The sequence below is a fragment of the Aotus nancymaae genome, unplaced genomic scaffold (genome assembly GCF_030222135.1).
Source record: "Aotus nancymaae isolate 86718 unplaced genomic scaffold, 86718_ANA_hifiasm-v0.15.2.pri h1tg000006l, whole genome shotgun sequence".
NCBI classification, from domain to species: domain Eukaryota; kingdom Metazoa; phylum Chordata; class Mammalia; order Primates; family Aotidae; genus Aotus; species Aotus nancymaae.
The window spans coordinates 46,934,217-46,954,955 of NW_026988417.1; positions in this window are offsets into that span (position 1 = coordinate 46,934,217).

Genomic DNA, 20,739 nt, shown 5'->3' on the forward strand with positions numbered 1-20,739 from the left:
ATGGGGAAAGACCATTTTCCTTGAGGGTGGTGCTGTCCCCAGAAAGTAAGCCAGGTCTCGAGCAAACAAAACAGTAGGTGCACATCACAAATGTCTGCATATTATATAAAATGATTATGCCATGTCTTTGGTCACTGACCTGGAGGAAACATTTGTAGTAAGAAGAGAAGTTTCTGGTATATTTGAGCTCCTGGCTCAATTGTTCACGAGGCCCTGTATTAACTCCTGTCCATGGATTCCACTAGGCATCGTGGTATGCTCATTATAAGTTCGTCTTAATACACAGACCAGTTTAAGCTAAGGTTCTGTCATTTGCAAAGAGAAGGAAGAGGTAATTTTTATTTTTTAAAATTGATACTTAAAATATGTACAGAAGTTTGTTCAACTGAAATGTTCAGCTCAAAGAATTATCACTAAATTACATGTGTAACCACCGTGTAAACAAGAAATAGAATGTTCACAGCACCCCACCCCAAAAACTCTCCTAATGTCATCTACCAATCACTACTTCCTTCCTCCTCAACAAAGATAATAGTTACTGACTGGGTGGAGTGACTTATGCCTGTAATTCTGGCACTTTAGGAGGCTGAGGTGGGAGGATCACATGAGCCCAGGAGTCAAGATCATCCTGGGCAACATATCGAGATCCCCCTCTCAGAAAAAAGATAACAGCTATTTTTACATTGTACAGTGTCAGTGCACTATACAACATTTCAGTCAACATAGTCTGCCTATAGGTCAATACTCCAGTAAAATTATAATGGAACTGAAATATTTCTATCACTTAGTGACATAGCCCAATGCATTACTCACGTTTGTGGTAATGCCGGTGTCAACAAGCCTGCTGCACTGCTAGCCATATAGAAGTATAGCACATAATACTTGATAATAAACAACTCTGATACTGGTTTATATATTTACTATACTTTATTGTTAGCGTGCACTCCTTATATATATGTGTGTATTTTTTTATTTCCTTTTTTTTTAAGTGAACTGTAAAACAGCCTCAGGCAGGTCCTTCATGAGGTGTTCTAGAAGACATTGTTACAATAGGAGATGACTGCTCCATGTGTTTTATTGCCCCTGAAGACCTTCCAGTGGGGCAGATGTGGAGGTGGATGACAGTGATACTGATTTTGACCCTGTACAGGCTTAAGCTAATGTGTGTGTTCATCTTAGTTTACAAAAAAAAATTTTTTTAAGGAAAAATATAGAATGAGAGAAAATATTTGTGAACAGCTGTACAATGTGTTTTAAGCTAAGTATTATGAAAGAGCCAAAAAGTGAAAACTTTTAAGATGATAAAGTAAAATCTTTACAGTAAGCTAAGGTTAATTATTAAAGAAAAAAAATTTAAATCTAGTGTAGCCTAAGTACAGTGTTTATAAGTACAGTAATGTTCTAGGCCTTCACATTCACTCACCACTCACTGACCCATGTAAAGCAACTTGCAGTTCTGCAAACTCCGTTCATGTTAAATGCCCTTCACAGGTATCTTTTATACGATATTTTCCCTGTACCTTTTCTATGTTTAGATATGCTAATACTTACCACTGTGTTACAGTTGCCTACAATATTCAGTGCAGCAACATGCTGTACAGGCTTGTAGCCTAGGGCTATATCATATTGCCTAGGTGTGTAGTGGGCAATCATCTAGGTTTGTGTAAGTACACTCTGATGTTCCTACAAGGGTGAACTCACTTAAAAATACATTTCTCAGAACGTATCCGTGTCAAGCGATACATGACTAATTCAGTTTTCCTACTTTTATGTAAGTAGAACTTTATATTAAAGTAGAACCATACAATTTTTAGTTTTCCTTCTTTGAAGACTAATTTTTTCTTTGAAAGCTAAAATTGATTTTCTCAGCCACTAAACAAAAATAATGTGAGATTCACCAATGTCACTGATGTCATTGTAATTTGTTCATTTTCATTGCTGCTGTTACACGCCATTGTGTAAATATATCACAATTTGTCCATTCTAATGTCAAGGACAGTTATGTTGTCTCCAGTTTGGAGCTCTTAAAATAATGCAGTTTTGGATTTCAGTATAGTCAAAATGGCGTAAGCCCACTGAAGCCTCTCCTACTTACTAAAAATTCTGTACAAATTAATGTAAAAGGCAACTGAGAACACTGGGGTTGGGGTGGAGTAGGGGGTAGCAGTAGGATTGAAGACAGTCAACCCTGGAGAAAAGATCCATACAAAGGTAAACTACTCATTTCTCCCCTCTTCTTTCTTGACCCTGAGCCAAGGGAGGACACCCAGAAGAGCTGTCTGTCACAGAGGCACCTTTGGCAGATTAAACTTAGAGGAAAAACGCAAAAGATCAGAAAAGGGAGTTCTTGGAAGCTAGAGCATGTCAGGGGAAACCCCCAGGTTTTTATGTGTTCTCTCATGGCTTCTCGTGGGTAAGCCCTCATGTAAGCTGTGCTAGCAAGTGGTGCCAGCAGGTAAGATTGATAGAAGCACTCTCTCTGGACAAAGGAAGTGGGAAAAGAGCCTTTGCAGTCTTGAAGACTGTGGAGGTAATCTGCATTTTTCTCTATTTACTCTGTTCTGAGGATGCCCTGAGTTGTAGGAACTGATAGTAATAGTGGTGGAACTAAAATTCCAAGAAAAAAAAAAACCCTGTTTTTTTGCCAGAGGACAGGAAAAATGGGCAGTCTTAGGGCATGAGCAGGGAGCCAGAGAGAACAAAGCTGGAGAAGTAATCCCTTTATTGTATGTGTTAATTAAGCTTACATACTAAGGACAGACCCAAAGCACAGCAAAGGCTTTAGGAACTGAAGTACAATTTAAACCACCAGCCAAGACACAGATTACTGAGCAGTGCATGATAAGATTGATCCAATGTAGCAAACCCTTTTGAAAACAACTGGAAACCACAGCCACAGAAAATGACAGAAAACTTTCAGTCTGAACCTATATGGGTTTGTTGTTAAACAAAAATTCTCCAGAATATTTTAACAAGACCTAGAATCTAAAGTTATATTCAGAATGTGCAGCATTTAATCTAAAATTACCCTGGCATACAAAGAACCAGGAAAATGTGATACATTCTCAAGAAAAAAGATATCAATACCAATAAGATCCAGATGTTGGACTTAACAGTTTTAAGGCAGCTGTTACAACATGAAATAGGCACCCTTCTGAATGGAAAGATAGAAGTCCTCAGGAGAGTAGAAAAAACAAGTTTAAGAACCAAATAGGAATTTTAGAACTGAAAAAATATGTAAAAGTATTTAAATTTGATGGATTCAACAGCTGACTGGAGGTGGCAGAAGAGTCAATGAAGTTGAGAGCAATACAAGTTATTCCATCTGGAGAACAGAGACAAATTGAAAAAATGAGCAAAGCCTCAGGAACCTGAGGACAATATTGAAAGTCTAGCAGTGCGTTATTGGAATTCAGTGGTAAATTGGCTCTCAAAAGGTTCTTATTTGTATTGTTTTCCAATGTCCAAGTGCATCCATGTGGGTATTCTCTGTTGTGAAATCTCTTTCAAATCATTTTTCTGATCTTATATTGAGTTGTCTCTTTCTCTTACTAATTTGTTGGAGTTCTGTCAGTATTGTGGAGAGAGCCAGAGAGAGAGATCTGTAGGTATTGTGGAGCGGGGGCCGGAGGGGGGGGCATAGATTTTAGTAGAGTTGTTTGTAACCCTTTTAATGAATGCAGGATCTGAAGTGATGACCCCTTCATTCCATGTGTTAGTATTTGGATCTTTCTCTCTCTCACCTTTCCTCCCTCCCTCTTTCCCCTCCATACCTCTTCTCTTGTTAGGCCCACCAGGGTTTCTCAAGTTTAGCCTTGTAGCTATTAATTTGTTGTGTCCCAGTACCCTGTCCTTGGTCCACCTCTCTGTCTTCTCTCACAATGTTTCATGGCTTAGAAACCATTTGTTAACATGTCTGGAGACTACAGACTCATGTACCCAAATGCCTCCTCAGCTTCTTCATTTGGGTATTCAACAGACAGTTCAAGAGTGTACCTGTGCAAATCCACATTTCTGATCTTGCAAACCTGCTTCATTCATCTCAGTTAATAGCAAGTTTGGAGTCATTCTTGGTATGTCTTCTCCCTCGCTCTTTTGCTTTCTCTCTCCATACACACCTCAACCAATCTGTCAATAAATCTCATTGATTCTACCTTCAGAATATATCTAGAATCTTAACTACTGAGGGTTGAGGTAAGGCCACGCTTACCTCAACCCTCACTCCCACACAGCCATAAGTGATCCTTTTAAAATGTAATTGAGTCATATCAAACCTCACCTCAAGTCCTCCCGGGGCTCACCAGTTACTTATTGTAAAAGCCAAAGTGTCTGCTGCTCCTCCCACTTACGTCTCTGGCATTGTCTCCCGCCTTACTCCACTCTGTTTCAGTTTCCCTGGCTCCCTGACCCCCTGACCCAGTCTCAGGCACATTCCCACCAGACAGCAAGAAAACACTTCTGTTTCCTCTGCTGAGATGCTCTTTGCCCTAGATAACATATGGCAAATCCCTCACCTGCTTCAAGTCTGTTCATGTGTCACCTCCTTGGTGAAAATTGCAACGGCCCCTCCCTCAGCTAATTTTTTTTTTTTTAACTAAACTCTTTTCCATAGCACTTATCACCTCCTAGCATCCCATATAATTAACTCATTATTATGCCGACTTTCTATTCTCCCTCCACTCGTGTGCATGCCCTTGCATGTGGGCACACACACCCACACATATCTGCATGCTTGCATATACTTCATGGCAGTAGAGATCATTTTTATCAATGCATGGCAAATACCTAGACCAGTGTCTGCCACATGGTAGGCACACAAACATTTATTGAACGAAAGTATTGTTGATGGGAGTCTCTTTAGAGAGTAATTTGAAACACTTAACAAAATTTAAAATATACCTTTGGCCTGGCTATGGTGGCTCACACCTATAATCCCAAGTTTGAGAGGCCAAGGCTGGAGGATTGCTTGAGGGCAGAAGTTTGAGACCAACTTAGGCAACACAGTAGACCCTATCTCTAAAAAAAATAAAGTTTAAAAATGTACCTCTGGACCCAGTGATTCCACTTCTAATAACATATCTTATAGGGGTATCTGCATATGTGCTTGTGTAGATAAGAATAAAAGAATATGTATTTTAGTATTACTTGTGGGCAAACAAGGCTGGACTTAAATGTCCCTCAATAGGAAACTGGTTAAATTATGAAACACTATTCACTGAAATACTAGGCACCCGTTACAAAGGTCAAGATACAATAGCTCTGTACGTAATGATGTGGAAAGACACCCATGATACATCATGAAAAGTAAAAAGGTACCAAAGATGCCATTTGTGGAATAAAGAGGTTTGAGTGTTATATTTGCTCTGTTAGCAATGACTGCCTCTGGAGGGATACAAAAGAGACAGGTAACTGGTTACCTGGGAAGAGGGAAGTGGAGGACACAGCTAACAGTGGTAAGGAGATAAGGAAACAGCCTTTTACCTGACTATGTTTCGTACTATTTGAATTCTTTTTTTTTTTTCCTTTTTTTAGAGACAGGGTCTGTTGCCCAGGCTGGAGTGCATCATGATCATAGCTCACTACAGCCTTGAACTCCTAGGTTCAAGCGATCTGCCCACATCAGCCTCCTGGGTAGCTGGGACTACAAAGCTCACACCACCCTACTTGGCCCTGTTTGAATTCTTTATCATGTTCATGCATATACCCACTGCTTTTTCAAACAAAAGAGAAGCATAACCGCTGTCTTCCTGCCCACCTCCAAAAACCTGTTTGACTTAATGAAATGAGTTCAATCTGGTCTGTGGAACACACTCTTCATTGTTTCAGCCTTCTCCATCATGATATCATAAGTTTTATATTTGCACCACAAGAAGCATCTTCGTGAATTTTACTCTAATGTTATTCATTTGGCTTTATCAAAGGTTTTATGAAGAACAAAAGCTGCTTCTGCCTCGGGTGTAAAATTATCAAGAGCATTGTTCATTATGTGACTCAATATCCCCTGTATGCTCATGTGATAATTTTTTTCTAGACTGCAGTATCTGAAAAAATCATTGTCTCTTTTGAGGAACTGGGGCTCTCCTTCTTGGATACAAGACCTATGTGATTTATCATGTTTGCATTTTGATCCCTTAGATATATATATGATGTTCAATTGCAGCAACTAAATTTATTTTTTTTAGTCGATTTTGTCCCAAAAAGGATTTAAAGTGATTTACAGAAATATGAGACGAAGGTGTGGTTCTTTGGGTCTCACTCTGTTGCCTAGGCTGGTGTACAGTGGCATGATAACAACTCAAATAACAACTCCCTGTAACCTCGAACTCCTGGGCTCAAACACTTCTCCCACTTCAATATCGCCAGTTGCGGGATTACAGGCATGAGCCAATGCACCTGGCAAAGGTGTCTTGTTTGTTTACATATTTGTTTATTTGTTTATATAATTTCAACTTTTATTTTAAATTCAGGGGGTACATGTGCAGATTTGTTACATGAGTGTCTTGCATAATCCTGGAATTTGGGGTTATATTGAACCCAGCAGCAAAATAGCAAACATAATATCCAATAGGTAGTTTTTCAACCTCTCCCCTTTTGGAATGCCCAATGTCTACTGTTCCCATCTTTTTGTCTATATATACCCCATTGTTTAGCTCCCACTTATATGTGAGAACATGCACTATTTTATTTTCTGTTTCCACATTAATTCACTTAGAATGAATTAACTAGGCCTCCAGCTGCATCCATGTGACTGCAAAGGACATGATTTTATTCTTTTTTATGACTGTGTGGTATTCTGTGGTGTATATGTATCACATTTTCTTTATCCAGCCATTTGTTGATGGACACTTAAGTTGATTTCATGACTTTGCTATTGTGAATAGTACTACGATGAACATGAGTGCATTTTTTTGATAGAGCGAGTTCTTTTCTTTTTAGTAGACACCCAGTAGTGGGATTGCCAGATTGAATGGTAGTTCTATTTTTAATTCTTTGACGAATCTCCATACTGTTTCCCAAAGAAGTTGAACTAATTTGCATTCCTACCATCAGTGTATAAGCATTCTCTCTTCTTGGCCACTTCACCAGCATCTGTTATTTTTTTTTTACTTTTTAGTAATATCCATTCTGACTGATGTGAGATGGTATCTCATTGTGGTTTTGATTTGCATTTCCCTAATGATTAGGAATGTTGAGTATTTTTTCATGCTTATTGGCCACTTGCATGTATTCTTTTGAGAAGTGTCTGTTCATGTCCTTTGCTTACTTTTTAATGGGGTTTTTTTTTCTTGTTGATTTAAATTCCTTATAGATTCTGGATGCTTGTCCTTTGTCAGATGCATAGTTTGCACATATTTTCTCCCATTCTGTAGATTATCTGTTTACTCTGTTGATAGTTTCTGTTACTGTGTAGAAGGTCTTTAAGTCACATTTATCAATTTTTGTGTTTGTTGCATTTGCTTTTGAGGTCTCAATCATAAATTCTTCGCCTGAGCCAACGTCCAGAAGAGTTTTTTCCTAGGTTTTCTTCTAGATTTTCATAGTTTGAGGTTTTACATGTAAGTCTTTAATTCATCTTGAGTTAATTTTTGCATATGGTTAGAAGTAGGGGTATAGTTTCATTCTTCTGCATGTGGGTAGCCAGTTTTCCATTTCTCCACTGCTTATTTTTGTCAGTTTTGTCAAATATCAATTGGTTGTATGTGTGCAGCTTTATGTCTGGGTGTTCTGTTCTGTTACATTGATCTATGTGTCTATTTTTGTATCTGTACCATGCTATTGTGGTTATGATAGCCTTGTAAAACAAGAGTGCTCTTGTATGGCATCATTGCATCCTCTTTCTCTTTACAGACCTGATTGTGTTTTTATTTTATTATATAAATATTCTCTTAGAATTAAGGTGAACAGAAGTGAAGAATTTATATTTACGTTTTAATCTACATATCAGATTTTTCCACCTAGTTGCATTCCTCAGCAAGCTAGCAAGACTTCTGTAGGTTTAACTTATTTTGCACAGCTCTGATGCTGTGGACTGAGAACAAAACCACTCCTAATAATGTAATTTTATAATCAACTTAAAATATTAGCTTTATAGTAAATAGATTATGACTACTAAGTAGATGTAAGCAAAATCTTTTAGTCTTTTACAAAAAGTGTTTCTATAAGCATTTCTATAAGAGTTTATCTTCATTACTTTTAAATAACATGAAAAACAGTTTTAATTAGAAAACTCAAGTTTCTATGGGAGACAACTTTTTTTTTTTTACCCTTTTAGAAATTTGATGGGGAAGAAAAGCTACATTTGAGAATTGGAAATTCGGCCAGCAGCTACGTAAGATATAACTTTCTCTTTTAAATCCAAGATGTTTCCATCATAATCTGAAGCACAACAACCAATTTTCATTGAGTCCTAGGTTTTCTTCTCACAAAACCTCTAAAGGAGATCTGTGACTCTCCAGAAGAAGACAGATGTTACTAATATTTGACAAAGAAAAGGAGATGATTTTGAAATTTCTAAATCTCAGAATCAGAAAAGAATGATAAGAAAAATATGTATTCATCTGACAAATTCTTATTTAGCATCTTTTCTGTGTCAGTACCTGTACTATGTGCAATTTTCCTAAAATAAGGAGCACTTACATTATGAAATTCACATCCTAATTTATTTTCCCCAAATATTCTACATATTTCACTAAGAAATTGTAGTGATTGAGCCTACCACATTATCAAGAAGCAACACTTGATACACTCTCCTTGATCTGGAAGAAATAAACCAGTCTTCAGACATGTTTTATACAAAGGGATAACTTCTTAGGGTAACAACACCAAAACCCAAACTGGCATCCATATCCATGAGCCTTTACAATAGAGCTTCTCTGGAAATTGACTGAGGTGGCGTTCTTCTTCTTAGACATGTGAAGCAATAATTTTTGACTAATTTGTCCTATTGTCAATTTCATAGACTTACTAATTATCATGGTAAATAAATTAATCAAAAATCAATAGTATGAGTGGGAAAGCTTGATAAATAATTAATCAAAAATCAATAGTATGAGTGGTAAAGCTTGATAAGTTTAATAATATAGCATTTTAAAATTTTTATTTTAAATGTTAAAATGTTTAAATTTTATTTTAAATGTTGAGAACATTGCAAGTGGACTCAGTGTAAATCATACAAACAAATTTTTTAATTCCTTATAAAGGAGCAATGATTATATTACAGGGCTGATGAACCCACCTGATAACAGAGTAAACAAGAACAAGTCACCAGGACTGGTAGAGAAAGCATGAATGCCTGGTTTTAATAGTTATTTTCATGTGTTGAAGCATTTTACTCTTGTAGTCTTCAGCTATTTTGGTTTCATTGTCCAAAAGAGAGCAGAGCAAAGGTCTTTGTAAAGGATGTGGATAGCTGAGATGATAATGCTAACAATAGCAACAATTTGTGAAGCGCTTACCATGTTTTTGCTGGGCATGCACATGCATCATTTCAAAATTCTATGAGGTGGATACTAATATTTTTCCCAATTTTAATACAGGGAAATTTTGGTTTATGTAGGGCAAGCAACTCATCCTAGCAGCACATAGCTAGCAAGTAACAAACTCAGGTTCTGACCCACAGTCAAGTTACAAAGCTTCACCCTTTCCACTACACCCACCTGTACAGGTGAAACTTCCAAGTAGAGAACTGGTAAAATATAATAATAGTTGTTTTATTTCATTGTGGTCAGAGAAGATACTTGATATAATTTCAGTTTTCTTAAATTTTTTAAGACATGTGTTGTGGCCTAACACATTTTCTATCCTTGAGAATGATCCACATGCTGAGAAGAAGAATGTGCATTCTGCCACCACTGGATGAAATGTTTTGTAAATCTCTATTAGGTCTATTTGGTCTATAGTGAGGATTAAATCTGACGTTTCTTTGTTGAGTTTCTGTCTGGATGATCTGTCCAGTACCAAAAGTGGGGAGTTGAATTCTCCAGCTATTATTGTGTCAGAGTCTCCCTCTCTCTCTTTTGCTCTAATAATATTTGCTTTATGTATCTGGGTGCTCTAGTGTTGGGTACATATATATTTACAATTTTTTTTTTCTTTTGACTTGTTTTGTTGCAATCTTACATTATTATGGTGGTCTGGAACTGAACATACAGTATCTCCTAGGTATGCCAGTATGTGAAAACGCTCTGAAAAAATTAAACCCTATTCAAAGATCAGCTCTTTCTTTTTTGTTTTATTTATTTATTTATTTTATTGCATTCTAGGTTTTGGGGTACATGTGAAGAACATGCAAGATTGTTGCATAGGTACACACATGGTAGTGTGATTTGCTGCCTTCCTCCCCATCACCTATATCTGGCCTTTCTCCCCATGCTATCTCTCCCCAACTCCCCACCCCCCGCTGTCCCTCCCCTGTTTCCCCCCGACAGACCCCAGTGTGTGATGCTCCCCTCCCTGTGTCCATGTGTTCTCATTGTTTAACACCCACCTGTGAGTGAGAACATGCGGTGTTTGATTTTCTGTTCTTGTGTCAGTTTGCTGATAATGATGGTTTCCAGGTTCATCCATGTCCCTACAAAGGACACAAACTCATCGTTTTTGATGGCTGCATAGTATTCCATGGTGTATATGTGCCACATTTTCCCTGTCCAGTCTATCATCGATGATCTTTTTTTTTTTTTTTTTTAGATGGAGTCTCGCTCTGTCACCCAGGCTCGAGTGCAGTGGCACGATTTCAGCTCTCTGCAACCTCTGCCTCCCAGGTTCAAATGATTCTCCTGACTCAGCCTCCTGAGTAGCTGGGATTACAGGTGCATGCCACCACACCCAGCTAATTTTTGTATTTTTAGTAGAGACAGGGTTTCACCATGTTGGCAAGGCTGGTCTCAAATTCCTGACCTCAAGTGATCTGCCCACCTTGGCCTCCCAAAGTGCTGGGATTGCAGGCATGAGCCACCATGCCCTGCCAGTTTTTTTTTCTATTTATATCTTATTATATTGTCTATGTCTTAAAAAGTTATAGTTATTATTTTTGATAGGTTCAACTTTCAGTCTTTCTACTCAAGATAGGAGTAGTTTACACACCACAATTACAGTGTTATAGTATTCTGTATACCTACTATTACCAGTGAGTTTGGTACCTTCAGATGATTATTATTGTTCCTTAACGTCCTTCTCTTTCTGATTAAAGAACTCCCATTCACATTTGGTGTAGGATAGGTTTGATGTTAATTAAATCCCTTAGCTTTTGTTTGCCTGGCTCAAAAGGAAAGTCTTTTTTTCTCCATCGTGTTTGAAGGAATGCTGGAATAAAACGTTTTTTTCCTTCAGTACTTTAACTATGTCATGTGACTCTCTCCTCCCCCTGTAAGGTTTCTGCTGAGAAGACTGATGCCAGACATAATAGACCTCCTTTGTGTGTTATTTTTTTTCTCTTGCTGCTTTTAGAATATTTTCTTTATCCTTGACTTGTGAGAGTTTGGTTATTGAATAGCTAGTCTTATTTTGGTTAAATCTGCTTGGTGTTCTATAACCTTCTTGTACTTGAATATTGATATCGTTAGGTTTGGGAAATTTTCTCTTATTATTCCTTTGAATAAACTTTCTACCTCAATCGCTCCCTCTACTTCCTCTTTAAGGCCAATACTCTTAGATTTGTGCTTTGGAGGCTGTTTTCTAGATCTTGTAGGTATACTTCATTCTTTTTGATCCTTTTTCTTTTGTCTCCTCTGAGTATGTATTTTCCAATAGCCTGTCCTCAAGCTCACTAATTCATTCTTCCGCTTGATCAATTCTACTGTTAAGTGAACCTAATGCATTTTTCGATATGTCAGTTGCATTGTTCTACTCCAGAATTTCTGCTTGATTTCTCTTTAATTATTTTAATCTCTTTGTTAAATTTATCTCATAGGATTCTGAATTCCTTCTCTGTGTTATCTCGATTTTTGTTGAGCTTCCTCAGAATTGTCTGAAATGTCACATATTTCTGTCTCTCCAGGATTGGTGACTAGTGTCTCATTTCGTTCATTTGGTGAGATCATGTTTTCCTGGCTAGTCTTGATGCTTGTGCATATTTGTTGGTATCTGGACTTTGAAGAGTTAGGTATTTATTATAGTATTTGCAGTCTGGGCTTGTTTATGCCTGTTTTTCTTGGGAAGGCTTTCCAAGTACTTGAAGAACTTGGGTGTTGTGATCTAAGGCTTTGGTCACTACAGCCATATCTGTATTAGGAGGCACTCTAAGCTCAGTAATGCTGTGGCTTTTGCAGACCTGTAGAGGTACTGTCTTGGTGGATTTTGGGAAAGATCTGGGAGAATTCCCTGGATTACCAGGCAGATACTCTTGTTCTCTTGCCTTACTTTCCCCCAAACAAATGGGGGAGTCTCTCTCTCTTTCTCTTCCTGAGCTGCCTAGAATTGAGGGGTGGTGACACAAGCACCCCTGTGTCACCAGAAGCAGTGACTAGAATCAGGAACCCCAGGAGCCTGCATGGTGCTCTATACCACTGTGGCTAAGCTGGTACCCAAGCTGCAAGATAAAGTCTCCTCTACCCTTCCCTCTCCTTTCCTCAAACAGAAAATGTCTTGCCCCATAGCCAACACAGCTGGGAATATGCTAGGTCACACCTGGAAGCCAGAACATCTCTGAGTTTCACCCAAGGCCCCAGTGAGTACTACCTGGCTACCACTAATGATTATTCAGGGACCAAACACTCTTTAGTCAACAGGCAATTTATCCAGGACTAGGTCCTTCTTTTCAAGGCAGCAGGTTCCCTTTTGGCCCAGGGCATGTCTATAAATATCTGGTGCCCTACTGTGACTGAGCTGGTATCCAAGTTGTAAGACCAAGTCCTCTTTACTCGTCCCTCTCCTCTCCTCAAGCAGAAGGAAGGAGTCTCTTCCAGAGCTGCAAGCTGCACTGCCTGGGGCTGAGGGAGGGGTGGCACAAGCAAGCCCTTGGCTGGTTTCTCATTCAGTCGCATGCCCCTTGTTAACTGGCTCCAAGTCCAGTCCAGCACCAGGACTTGCAGTCCTTGTGGTCAAGACTGCCTTTCAAGTTTATTTAAAACCCCAAAGAACTTTATACTGTGGTGGTGGGCCTTGCTGAAACTCACATCACAAGCTCTGGGATAGGTAATTTGGCTAGGGCTGGTGTAAATGCTCCCTCCACGGTCCTTGCTGAGTTCTGCCCTGTGTTGCCTTCTGCTGTGACAGGGCAGCATGAAGTTCCAATGCAAAGTCCCACAGTCACTGTGCTCTCCCTCCCCAAAACACAGAGGTTCTTTCTCTGCTGCCAGGAGATGGGGAACGAGTGGTGTAGGCAATTCAAGACTGTCTATCCTCCCTCTTCAGTGCCTCTTTTGTTAATGTGATGTTAAAAGCAGATACTGTGATCATTCACCTGATTTTTGGTTCTTATAAAGGTGCTATTTTGTATGGATAGTTGTTCAATTTGGTGTTCCATGGTGGAGTGGATGGAATTCATTAACATTTAATGGAGTTATTGCAAGTTTCTAGAACTTAAAAGTCTATCATCATTGAGATACCAGTCACCAATACAAATTTGCTGACTTGAGCATAAAAATGTATGCCAGCAAGATCCATGAAATATAATGAACTGAAACAGGAAAGTGGTAAGTAGATTGATGAAAAAAATATTTACAATGCAGAAAATCAGTGGAAAAAACCAAGAGCTATCAGATCAGCTTGCTCTACACAAATCTATGGTATGGTTTGGCTGTGTCCTACCCAAATCTCATCTCTAATTGTAATCTCCATAATCTTTACGCATCAAGGGAGGGACCTAGTGGGAGGTGATTGGATCATGGGGGAGGTTTCCTCCATGCTGTTCTCATGATCGTGAGTGAGTTCTCACGAGATCTGATGGTTTTATGAGTGGTTGACAGTTCCTCCTTCACACACACTTCTCCCTCTCCTGCTGCCTTGTGAGGAAGTTACCTGCTTTCCCTTTGCCTTTTGTCATGATTGTAAGTTTCCTGAGGCCTCCCAAGCCATGCAGAACTGTGTGTCAATTAAACCTCTATTTATAAATTACCAGGTCTTGGATAGTGTCTTTATAGCAGAGCGAAAATGGACTAATACAATCTAATACTGTAATTCTCATTTTTGGGTGAAGGTTTGAGAGGAATATAAGACAAAAGACATAGAAAACTAGATCCTAAAGACATAATGTATACGCAAAAATTCTAAATGGAAGTCTTCCAGCAATGTTGTGGAAATGATACTATCCTATACTATTTTATTAATACTTACTGTGTGGATTAAAAGAGCATTACGTGGTGCCTTCAATAAACATTAATTATTTTATGAATACTAAAGATAATATTTAGGAATAATTAATTGGTCAGTATATAATAAATTGGGCTGAAAGTAACAGAAAACTTGATTTTCAGGGAACATAAACAAGTGTGGAAGAAGTCCAACTTAGGTTATTGGTGATGTTGGTTTAGTGCTCAACAATAATTTTGGGGATACAGGCTCTTTCTAACTTTCTGCCCCACCATCCTTAGAGTTTCCTTGTGGTTTGTTGTTGCTGCTGCAGATCCAGCCATCACATCTTTACTCAAGCCAGGAATATGGGGCAGTGTCAAGGGTATGTGTTCCCTTTTGTCTGGAAAGCAAAAGCTTCCCAAGAGGCCCAGCAGATTTCTGCTTGTATCTTACAGACCAAAACTGTCACAAAACAGCTTCTAGCAATATTTAGCTGAGTTCATTATCTTCCAAAAAATGAATTCTGTTGGTGGTAGAAGAGGGAGAATGGATTTTGGATTAGCAATCAACAGGGTCTGCCCAAATAATAAATGAATTTACTAAATTAACAGAAATTTAGCTAACTTTCAAAAACTTTTAAACATTTTTCAGTCATTTTTAATGAAAATCTTTTTCTGATGCTTTCATAAAAAGAAGATGCTGATTATGATGTGAATGTTGTTAATATAGGCTCATCAATAAAATAAAGGACTATACTCTGCATTGAATAGATTTATTTCTTCTCTGGCTACCAGTTGTCAATCATGCTGCCAGAAATCCAGTGCAGAAGTCATCCTTACAAATGTGCTCTTTCCTTTCTGCCAACCCAAATCAACCCAAATTATTAGAATTTCATATTAAGTAATAGTAGCCAGTACATTCATAACTGCGTTTATTTCTACATGGATATCTAGTTTCTGTTTGCCTGTCTTTGTGATAGTTATTTCATAGGGCTGTTTGGCATACTTCCTGATCTTTCACTACATTCAACAATTTGAATAGTCAGCAAACTGATACCCAGTTAACTCAGAGGTGAGAGTGAGAAGTGGGAGGGGGGAAGTGTCGCTAACTATACTGTTCATCGAAACTAATAGCCATTTAGAATATTAATATCTACGGAGATTGAATGCCTTATCTTTTAGATTCCTTAATCCTGATTAATGCACGCCAGCTAACAGGTTTTTACGTAAACACCTCCCAGGTCTGAGATGCCATCTCTCTCTTCAAGGGCATTTCGCTATTGAATTTGTGTGCCATTTTTGTTAGTAATTGATTGTGTCTACTCTTTCTATTGGTGATATTGAAAGCGAGATGTTTATTTCCAAAAAAAAGTATTTTTTTAAATCCAAGATTCGTTCTTCAGTGTTAGCACTGCGTTGGAAAGTCAAAGTGCTATTATCTATCTAAACACTAGGGGGAGATCTTGCTTTCTCTTGGAGTGTTTTATTTATCATTTAAAAATTTTTTTCCTTTTTTAAATTTTAAGTTTTAATTTTTGTGGGCACATAGTAGGTGTGTATTTCTGGGATACATGAAATACTTTGATATAGGGATACAATGTGTAATAATCATAATAAATGGGGTATCCCCTCAAGTATCCTTTGTGTTACAAACAATGCAATTATACTCTTTTAGTTATTTTAAAATGTACAATTAAATTATTATTGATTATAGTCACCCTGTTGTGCTAAAAAAATTCTAGGTCTTATTCAATTTTTTTTTTTTTTGAGACAGTCTTACTCTGTTGCCCGGGCCAGAATGCAATAGGGTGATCTTGGCTCACTGCAACCTCCATCTCCCAGGTTCAAGCGATTCTTCTGTCTCAGCCTCCCTGGTAACTGGAACTACAGGTGCATGCCACCATGCCCAGCTAATTTTTGTAATTTTAGTAGAGATGGGGTTTCACTATGTTGGCCAGGCTGGTCTCGAACTCCTGACCTCAAGTGATCTGCCTGCTTCAGCCTCCCAAAGTGCTGGGATTACAAGTGTGAGCCACTGCATCTGGCCCTTATTCACGATTTCTAACTACTTTTTGTACCCATTAACCATCCCCACGTCCGGCACTTTCACCCTCCCCTCCCCTTTCCAGCACCAGCTTTTTCAGCCCTTCCAGGTGAGCTCTTTGAGGTTTGTTTTTTAACTCTAAAATCTTGGAAAGCTCAACCAGCCTGTATGCTGATTTCATATCTTCCTAAGGAATGCTTGGGTGCCACTTCATTTTCTAAGCACAGCATTTTGTTCATGCCTCTCCTCCGGCACTTGTTCTGCACCATAATTACTTGCTCATCTTTTGCATTAGACTATGAGCACTAAAATAATTCACATATTCTCATCTTATTTTTTCTTATGCCCATCATAGAGTATGACCTATAATAGATGATCATAAATGTTTATAGAATGACTCATGGGTCCAATGTCCTCTACAAAAGTCTTTTGCATTAGTCTAGTGCTTAAAGAATATTCACACCAACATATTTTAACCAAATATCCCTAAAAGCAATAAAAAACAAGTAAAAAACCATATAAAGGCCTACTCCACCTACAATGAGTTATCAGTTTCTTTTATGAAGTCAGAAATACCATAATCACGAGCTTAAACTGAAAATTAACTTTAATTGGAATATAATTCATATACCACAAAATTTATCTTTTTAAAGTATCCAACTGAGAGGTTTTCAGTGTATTCACAAGGTTGTGCAACCATTATGCCTATCTAATTCCAGAACATTTTTGTCACCCCCAAAGAAACCCATACTCATTAGTAGTCACTCCCCAATTTCCCCTCACCCCAATCTATTTTCTACTTTCTGTCTCTATGAATTTGCCAATTCTGAATATTTCATATAAGTGGAACCATACAAAATGTGACCTTCCGTGTCTGACTTCTTTCACCTAGCATAGCATTTTCCAGTTTCATCCATGTTGTGGCCTTTATCCGTACTCTGTTATTTTTTATGGCTGAATAATATTCCATGGTCTGGATATACCACATTTTGTTTATCCATTCATCAAGTGGATTGATTCCATTTGTTTGTTTGTTTCAAACTTTAACAAAAAAAAACTTTTGTTTTAAGTTCAGGGCTACATGTGAAGGTTTTATATATAAATTTGTGTCATTGGGGTTTGTCATACAGATTATTTCATCACTTATGTACTAGGTCTAGTATCCAGTAGATATTTTTACTGATCTTCTTCCCCCTCTCATTCTTCACCCTCAAGTAGGCCCCAGTGTCTATTTTTCCCCTCTATGTGTCCATGTGTCCTCATCATTTAGCTCCCACTTACGTGTGAGAATAGGTGGTATTTGGTTTTCTGTTCCTGCATTCTTTTGCTAAGGATGATGGCCTCCAGCTCCATCCATGTTTCCACAAAATACATGGTTTCCTTCATTTTTATGGCCTCACAGTATTCCATGGTATATAGGTATCACATTTTCTTTATCCAGTCTGTCATTGATGGGCATGTAGTTGATTCCCTGTCTTTGCTATTGTGAATAGTGCTACAACAAATATTCGTGTGCTTGTGTCTTTATGGTAGAATGATTTCTATTCCTTTGGGTGTATACCCAGTAATGGGATTTTTGGGTGGAATGGTCGTACTGTTTTTAGCTCTTTGAGGAATTGCCACATTGCTTTCTACGATGGTTGAACAAATTTACACTTGGAGTATTTTAAATCCTTCCCTCAGCTTGCTCTGAATTAAATTTGCTTTATTTTCAGTGCAAGTGAATACGTATGAGATTTGCATATTTATCAAAATAAAAGGATACATGACAAGTAAATGTAATGTGGTATCTTGGGCGAGATCCTGAAACAGAAAAAGAACATTAGGTAAAAATTAAGGAAATCTGAATCAACTGTGAAATTTAGTTAATAAAAATATATCAACATTATTTCAGTAGTTGTGACAAACATAGAATATTAATTCATGCAAGATGTTAACATAGGGGAAAATGAATATAGGGTATATGGGAACTCTCTGAACTTAACTATCTTTGCAATTATTCCATAAGTCTAAACTATTCTAAAATGAAATGTTTACTTAAAGAAGAAATTTAAAAAAGAGACCAGAACCTAATTCCCATTTTATTTCTTTTTTGAAAGCATAAAAATACTTTGAAAAGAATATATTTGAAGAATAAGTTGACTAGTAGAAAGGAGTTTGCTGGCTGGTCCGAAGGTAGTGAATTACCTCAATTGACTGTTTACAGTCAGTTACAGATCGAACTCCTTGTTCTACGCTTTCCCCCCTTCTCACTACTGCACTTGACTAGTCTTTAAAAAAACAGAAAGGAGTTTGCTGAATGAGCTATAAGTATCTGAAGATATAGTTAAATAGGATTAGATCCATTAAAAATACTTAAATATAGAAATATGTGTTATTTGAACTTCTCCAACTCCTACCAAATAACCCCTGTCAGCAGAGGAGGTGAAGGGGGAATAACTCTCAGGACTGAGTCCCGGGAAGCCTGCTTCAAACGCCAAGTGTCTGAGAAGTTTCTTGGGTTCATGGTGACTCACAAGTATAGGCTACCTTGAGGCTTGTCTTAGCCTGGTGTTCCATCTAGAAAAAACGTAAAACTGACTCTCAAAAGCTCCAAATGTGACAAAAGTCTGTTAATGTTTCTTGAGCTATCACAGAGGTTTATGTGGCACAATACCTAACAAGAGTAGCCACAAACCCACTCAGACCTCTGTCACCCTCCCGCGTTCCCACTTCTTCCTTGTCATTTCTCTCTTCTCTCAAATCCAAAACACGCTCTCCCTAGACTCATTGCTCTCTTCCCCCTCCTGTCCTTTTCCTTACTCCTGCCTCCAGAATCCATTGGAAACTCCCTCCAAATGGCTCCACTCCACTTCTTTAGCGCCTTGGTCCCTTCTTTGCGGTGGGAGTGATTAGGGGTCTGTGGTTAGGGTGTCCAGCCACCAAGACTCTGGTTCTCTTCCTCATGAGCATGAGGTGGGATTTAACATCCCCGGCCATTCTCTTGCCTCAGCCAATGGAACATAAGCAGAAATGACGTCATTTCTAGGCAGAATCCTTCAGGGGCTAGTATGTAACTCCTGACGTTTCTTTCCCTCCAGCCCAGCAAACACTGTCACTCCAGGTGGTGGAGCCTCCCTCAGCGTGCTTTCCCTAAGCGTGCTTGCTTGAGTGAGAACAACGTGAAGCCCCCCACCCAACCACAGGGACATATAGAAGGAGAAAGGAAAATATCTTTGTGGTTTTAAGCCCCTAAGTTTTGGGGGTTGTTACTGCATGTAACATAACATAGTTCATCCTATCATGGAGCCACCATACCTCCAAGCAAAACATACTCTAATTTTCCTCATTTTACAAGTGAAGAAACTGAAGCACTGGGAGGTTGAGTCCCTTGCCCAGTATCACCTAGCTGTGAAATTGTGAAGCCAGGATAAAAAGCCAGGAAGTCCGGCTCCAGAGCCTGCGCCTTAACACCATCCCCCACAGACTCCCAAAGCAGCCCAGGAAAGCATGGGACAGGCCACCCTCCACCCTGCCTTTCCTCCCCACTCTAGGTTCCACTGCTACTCCCATCTGCCCAGGTCGTTTCCTAGGCCTGCTAGGTAGATGTTGTTCTGAAACTTACCTGTGTTAGAACCTTTCCCTGGATCTGTGTTTTTTCCTTCTTGGTTTACTCTGTTGTTTTGCTGAAGCTTCCTAAATGGCTCATAGGAAATGATGCATGAGAAGCAAACTTTTGAAGCCTTCCTTGAAAGTTTAAGAAGATTATATGTTTAAATTATATATAAATATTATATATTTATTATAAATATAAATGCATAAGTATACAAATTTGTTATTTATATTATATATTAAATATATATTAATATAACATTAATATATGATATTAATGTGTTTATATATCATATATTTAATATATAATTAATATATAATTGTGATTAATATATAAAATGTTTTAGACATATACTATTAATATATATTAAATATATAATGATATATAATTATATTAAAATATATACACTCATGTATGAGTGTATTAGTCAGGTAATATATTTTTAATATTTACTTATAATATATGTTTATATTTTTATATAAATATATTTATTATAATATAAATATTATATTACCTAATACACTCTTCATAATTGATAATTCAGAGGATATATTTATATGTGATATAAATATATAAAAAATATGTTAATATAAACATAAAAATATATTTTGTTTTTTAAATTATCTTTTTTAAATAATTTATTTTATTTTATTTTTTATGCTTTAAGTTCTGGGCTACATGTGCAGATTGTGCAGGTTTGTTACATAGGTATACACGTGCCATGTTGGTGGTTTGCTACATCCATTGCCCCATTATCTACATTAGGTATTTTGCCTAATGCTATCCCTCCCCAATTCCCCATCCCCTGCTATTCCTCCCCTAGTCTCCCATCCCCCAGGCCCTGGTGTGAGATGCTTCCCTCCCTGTGTCCATGT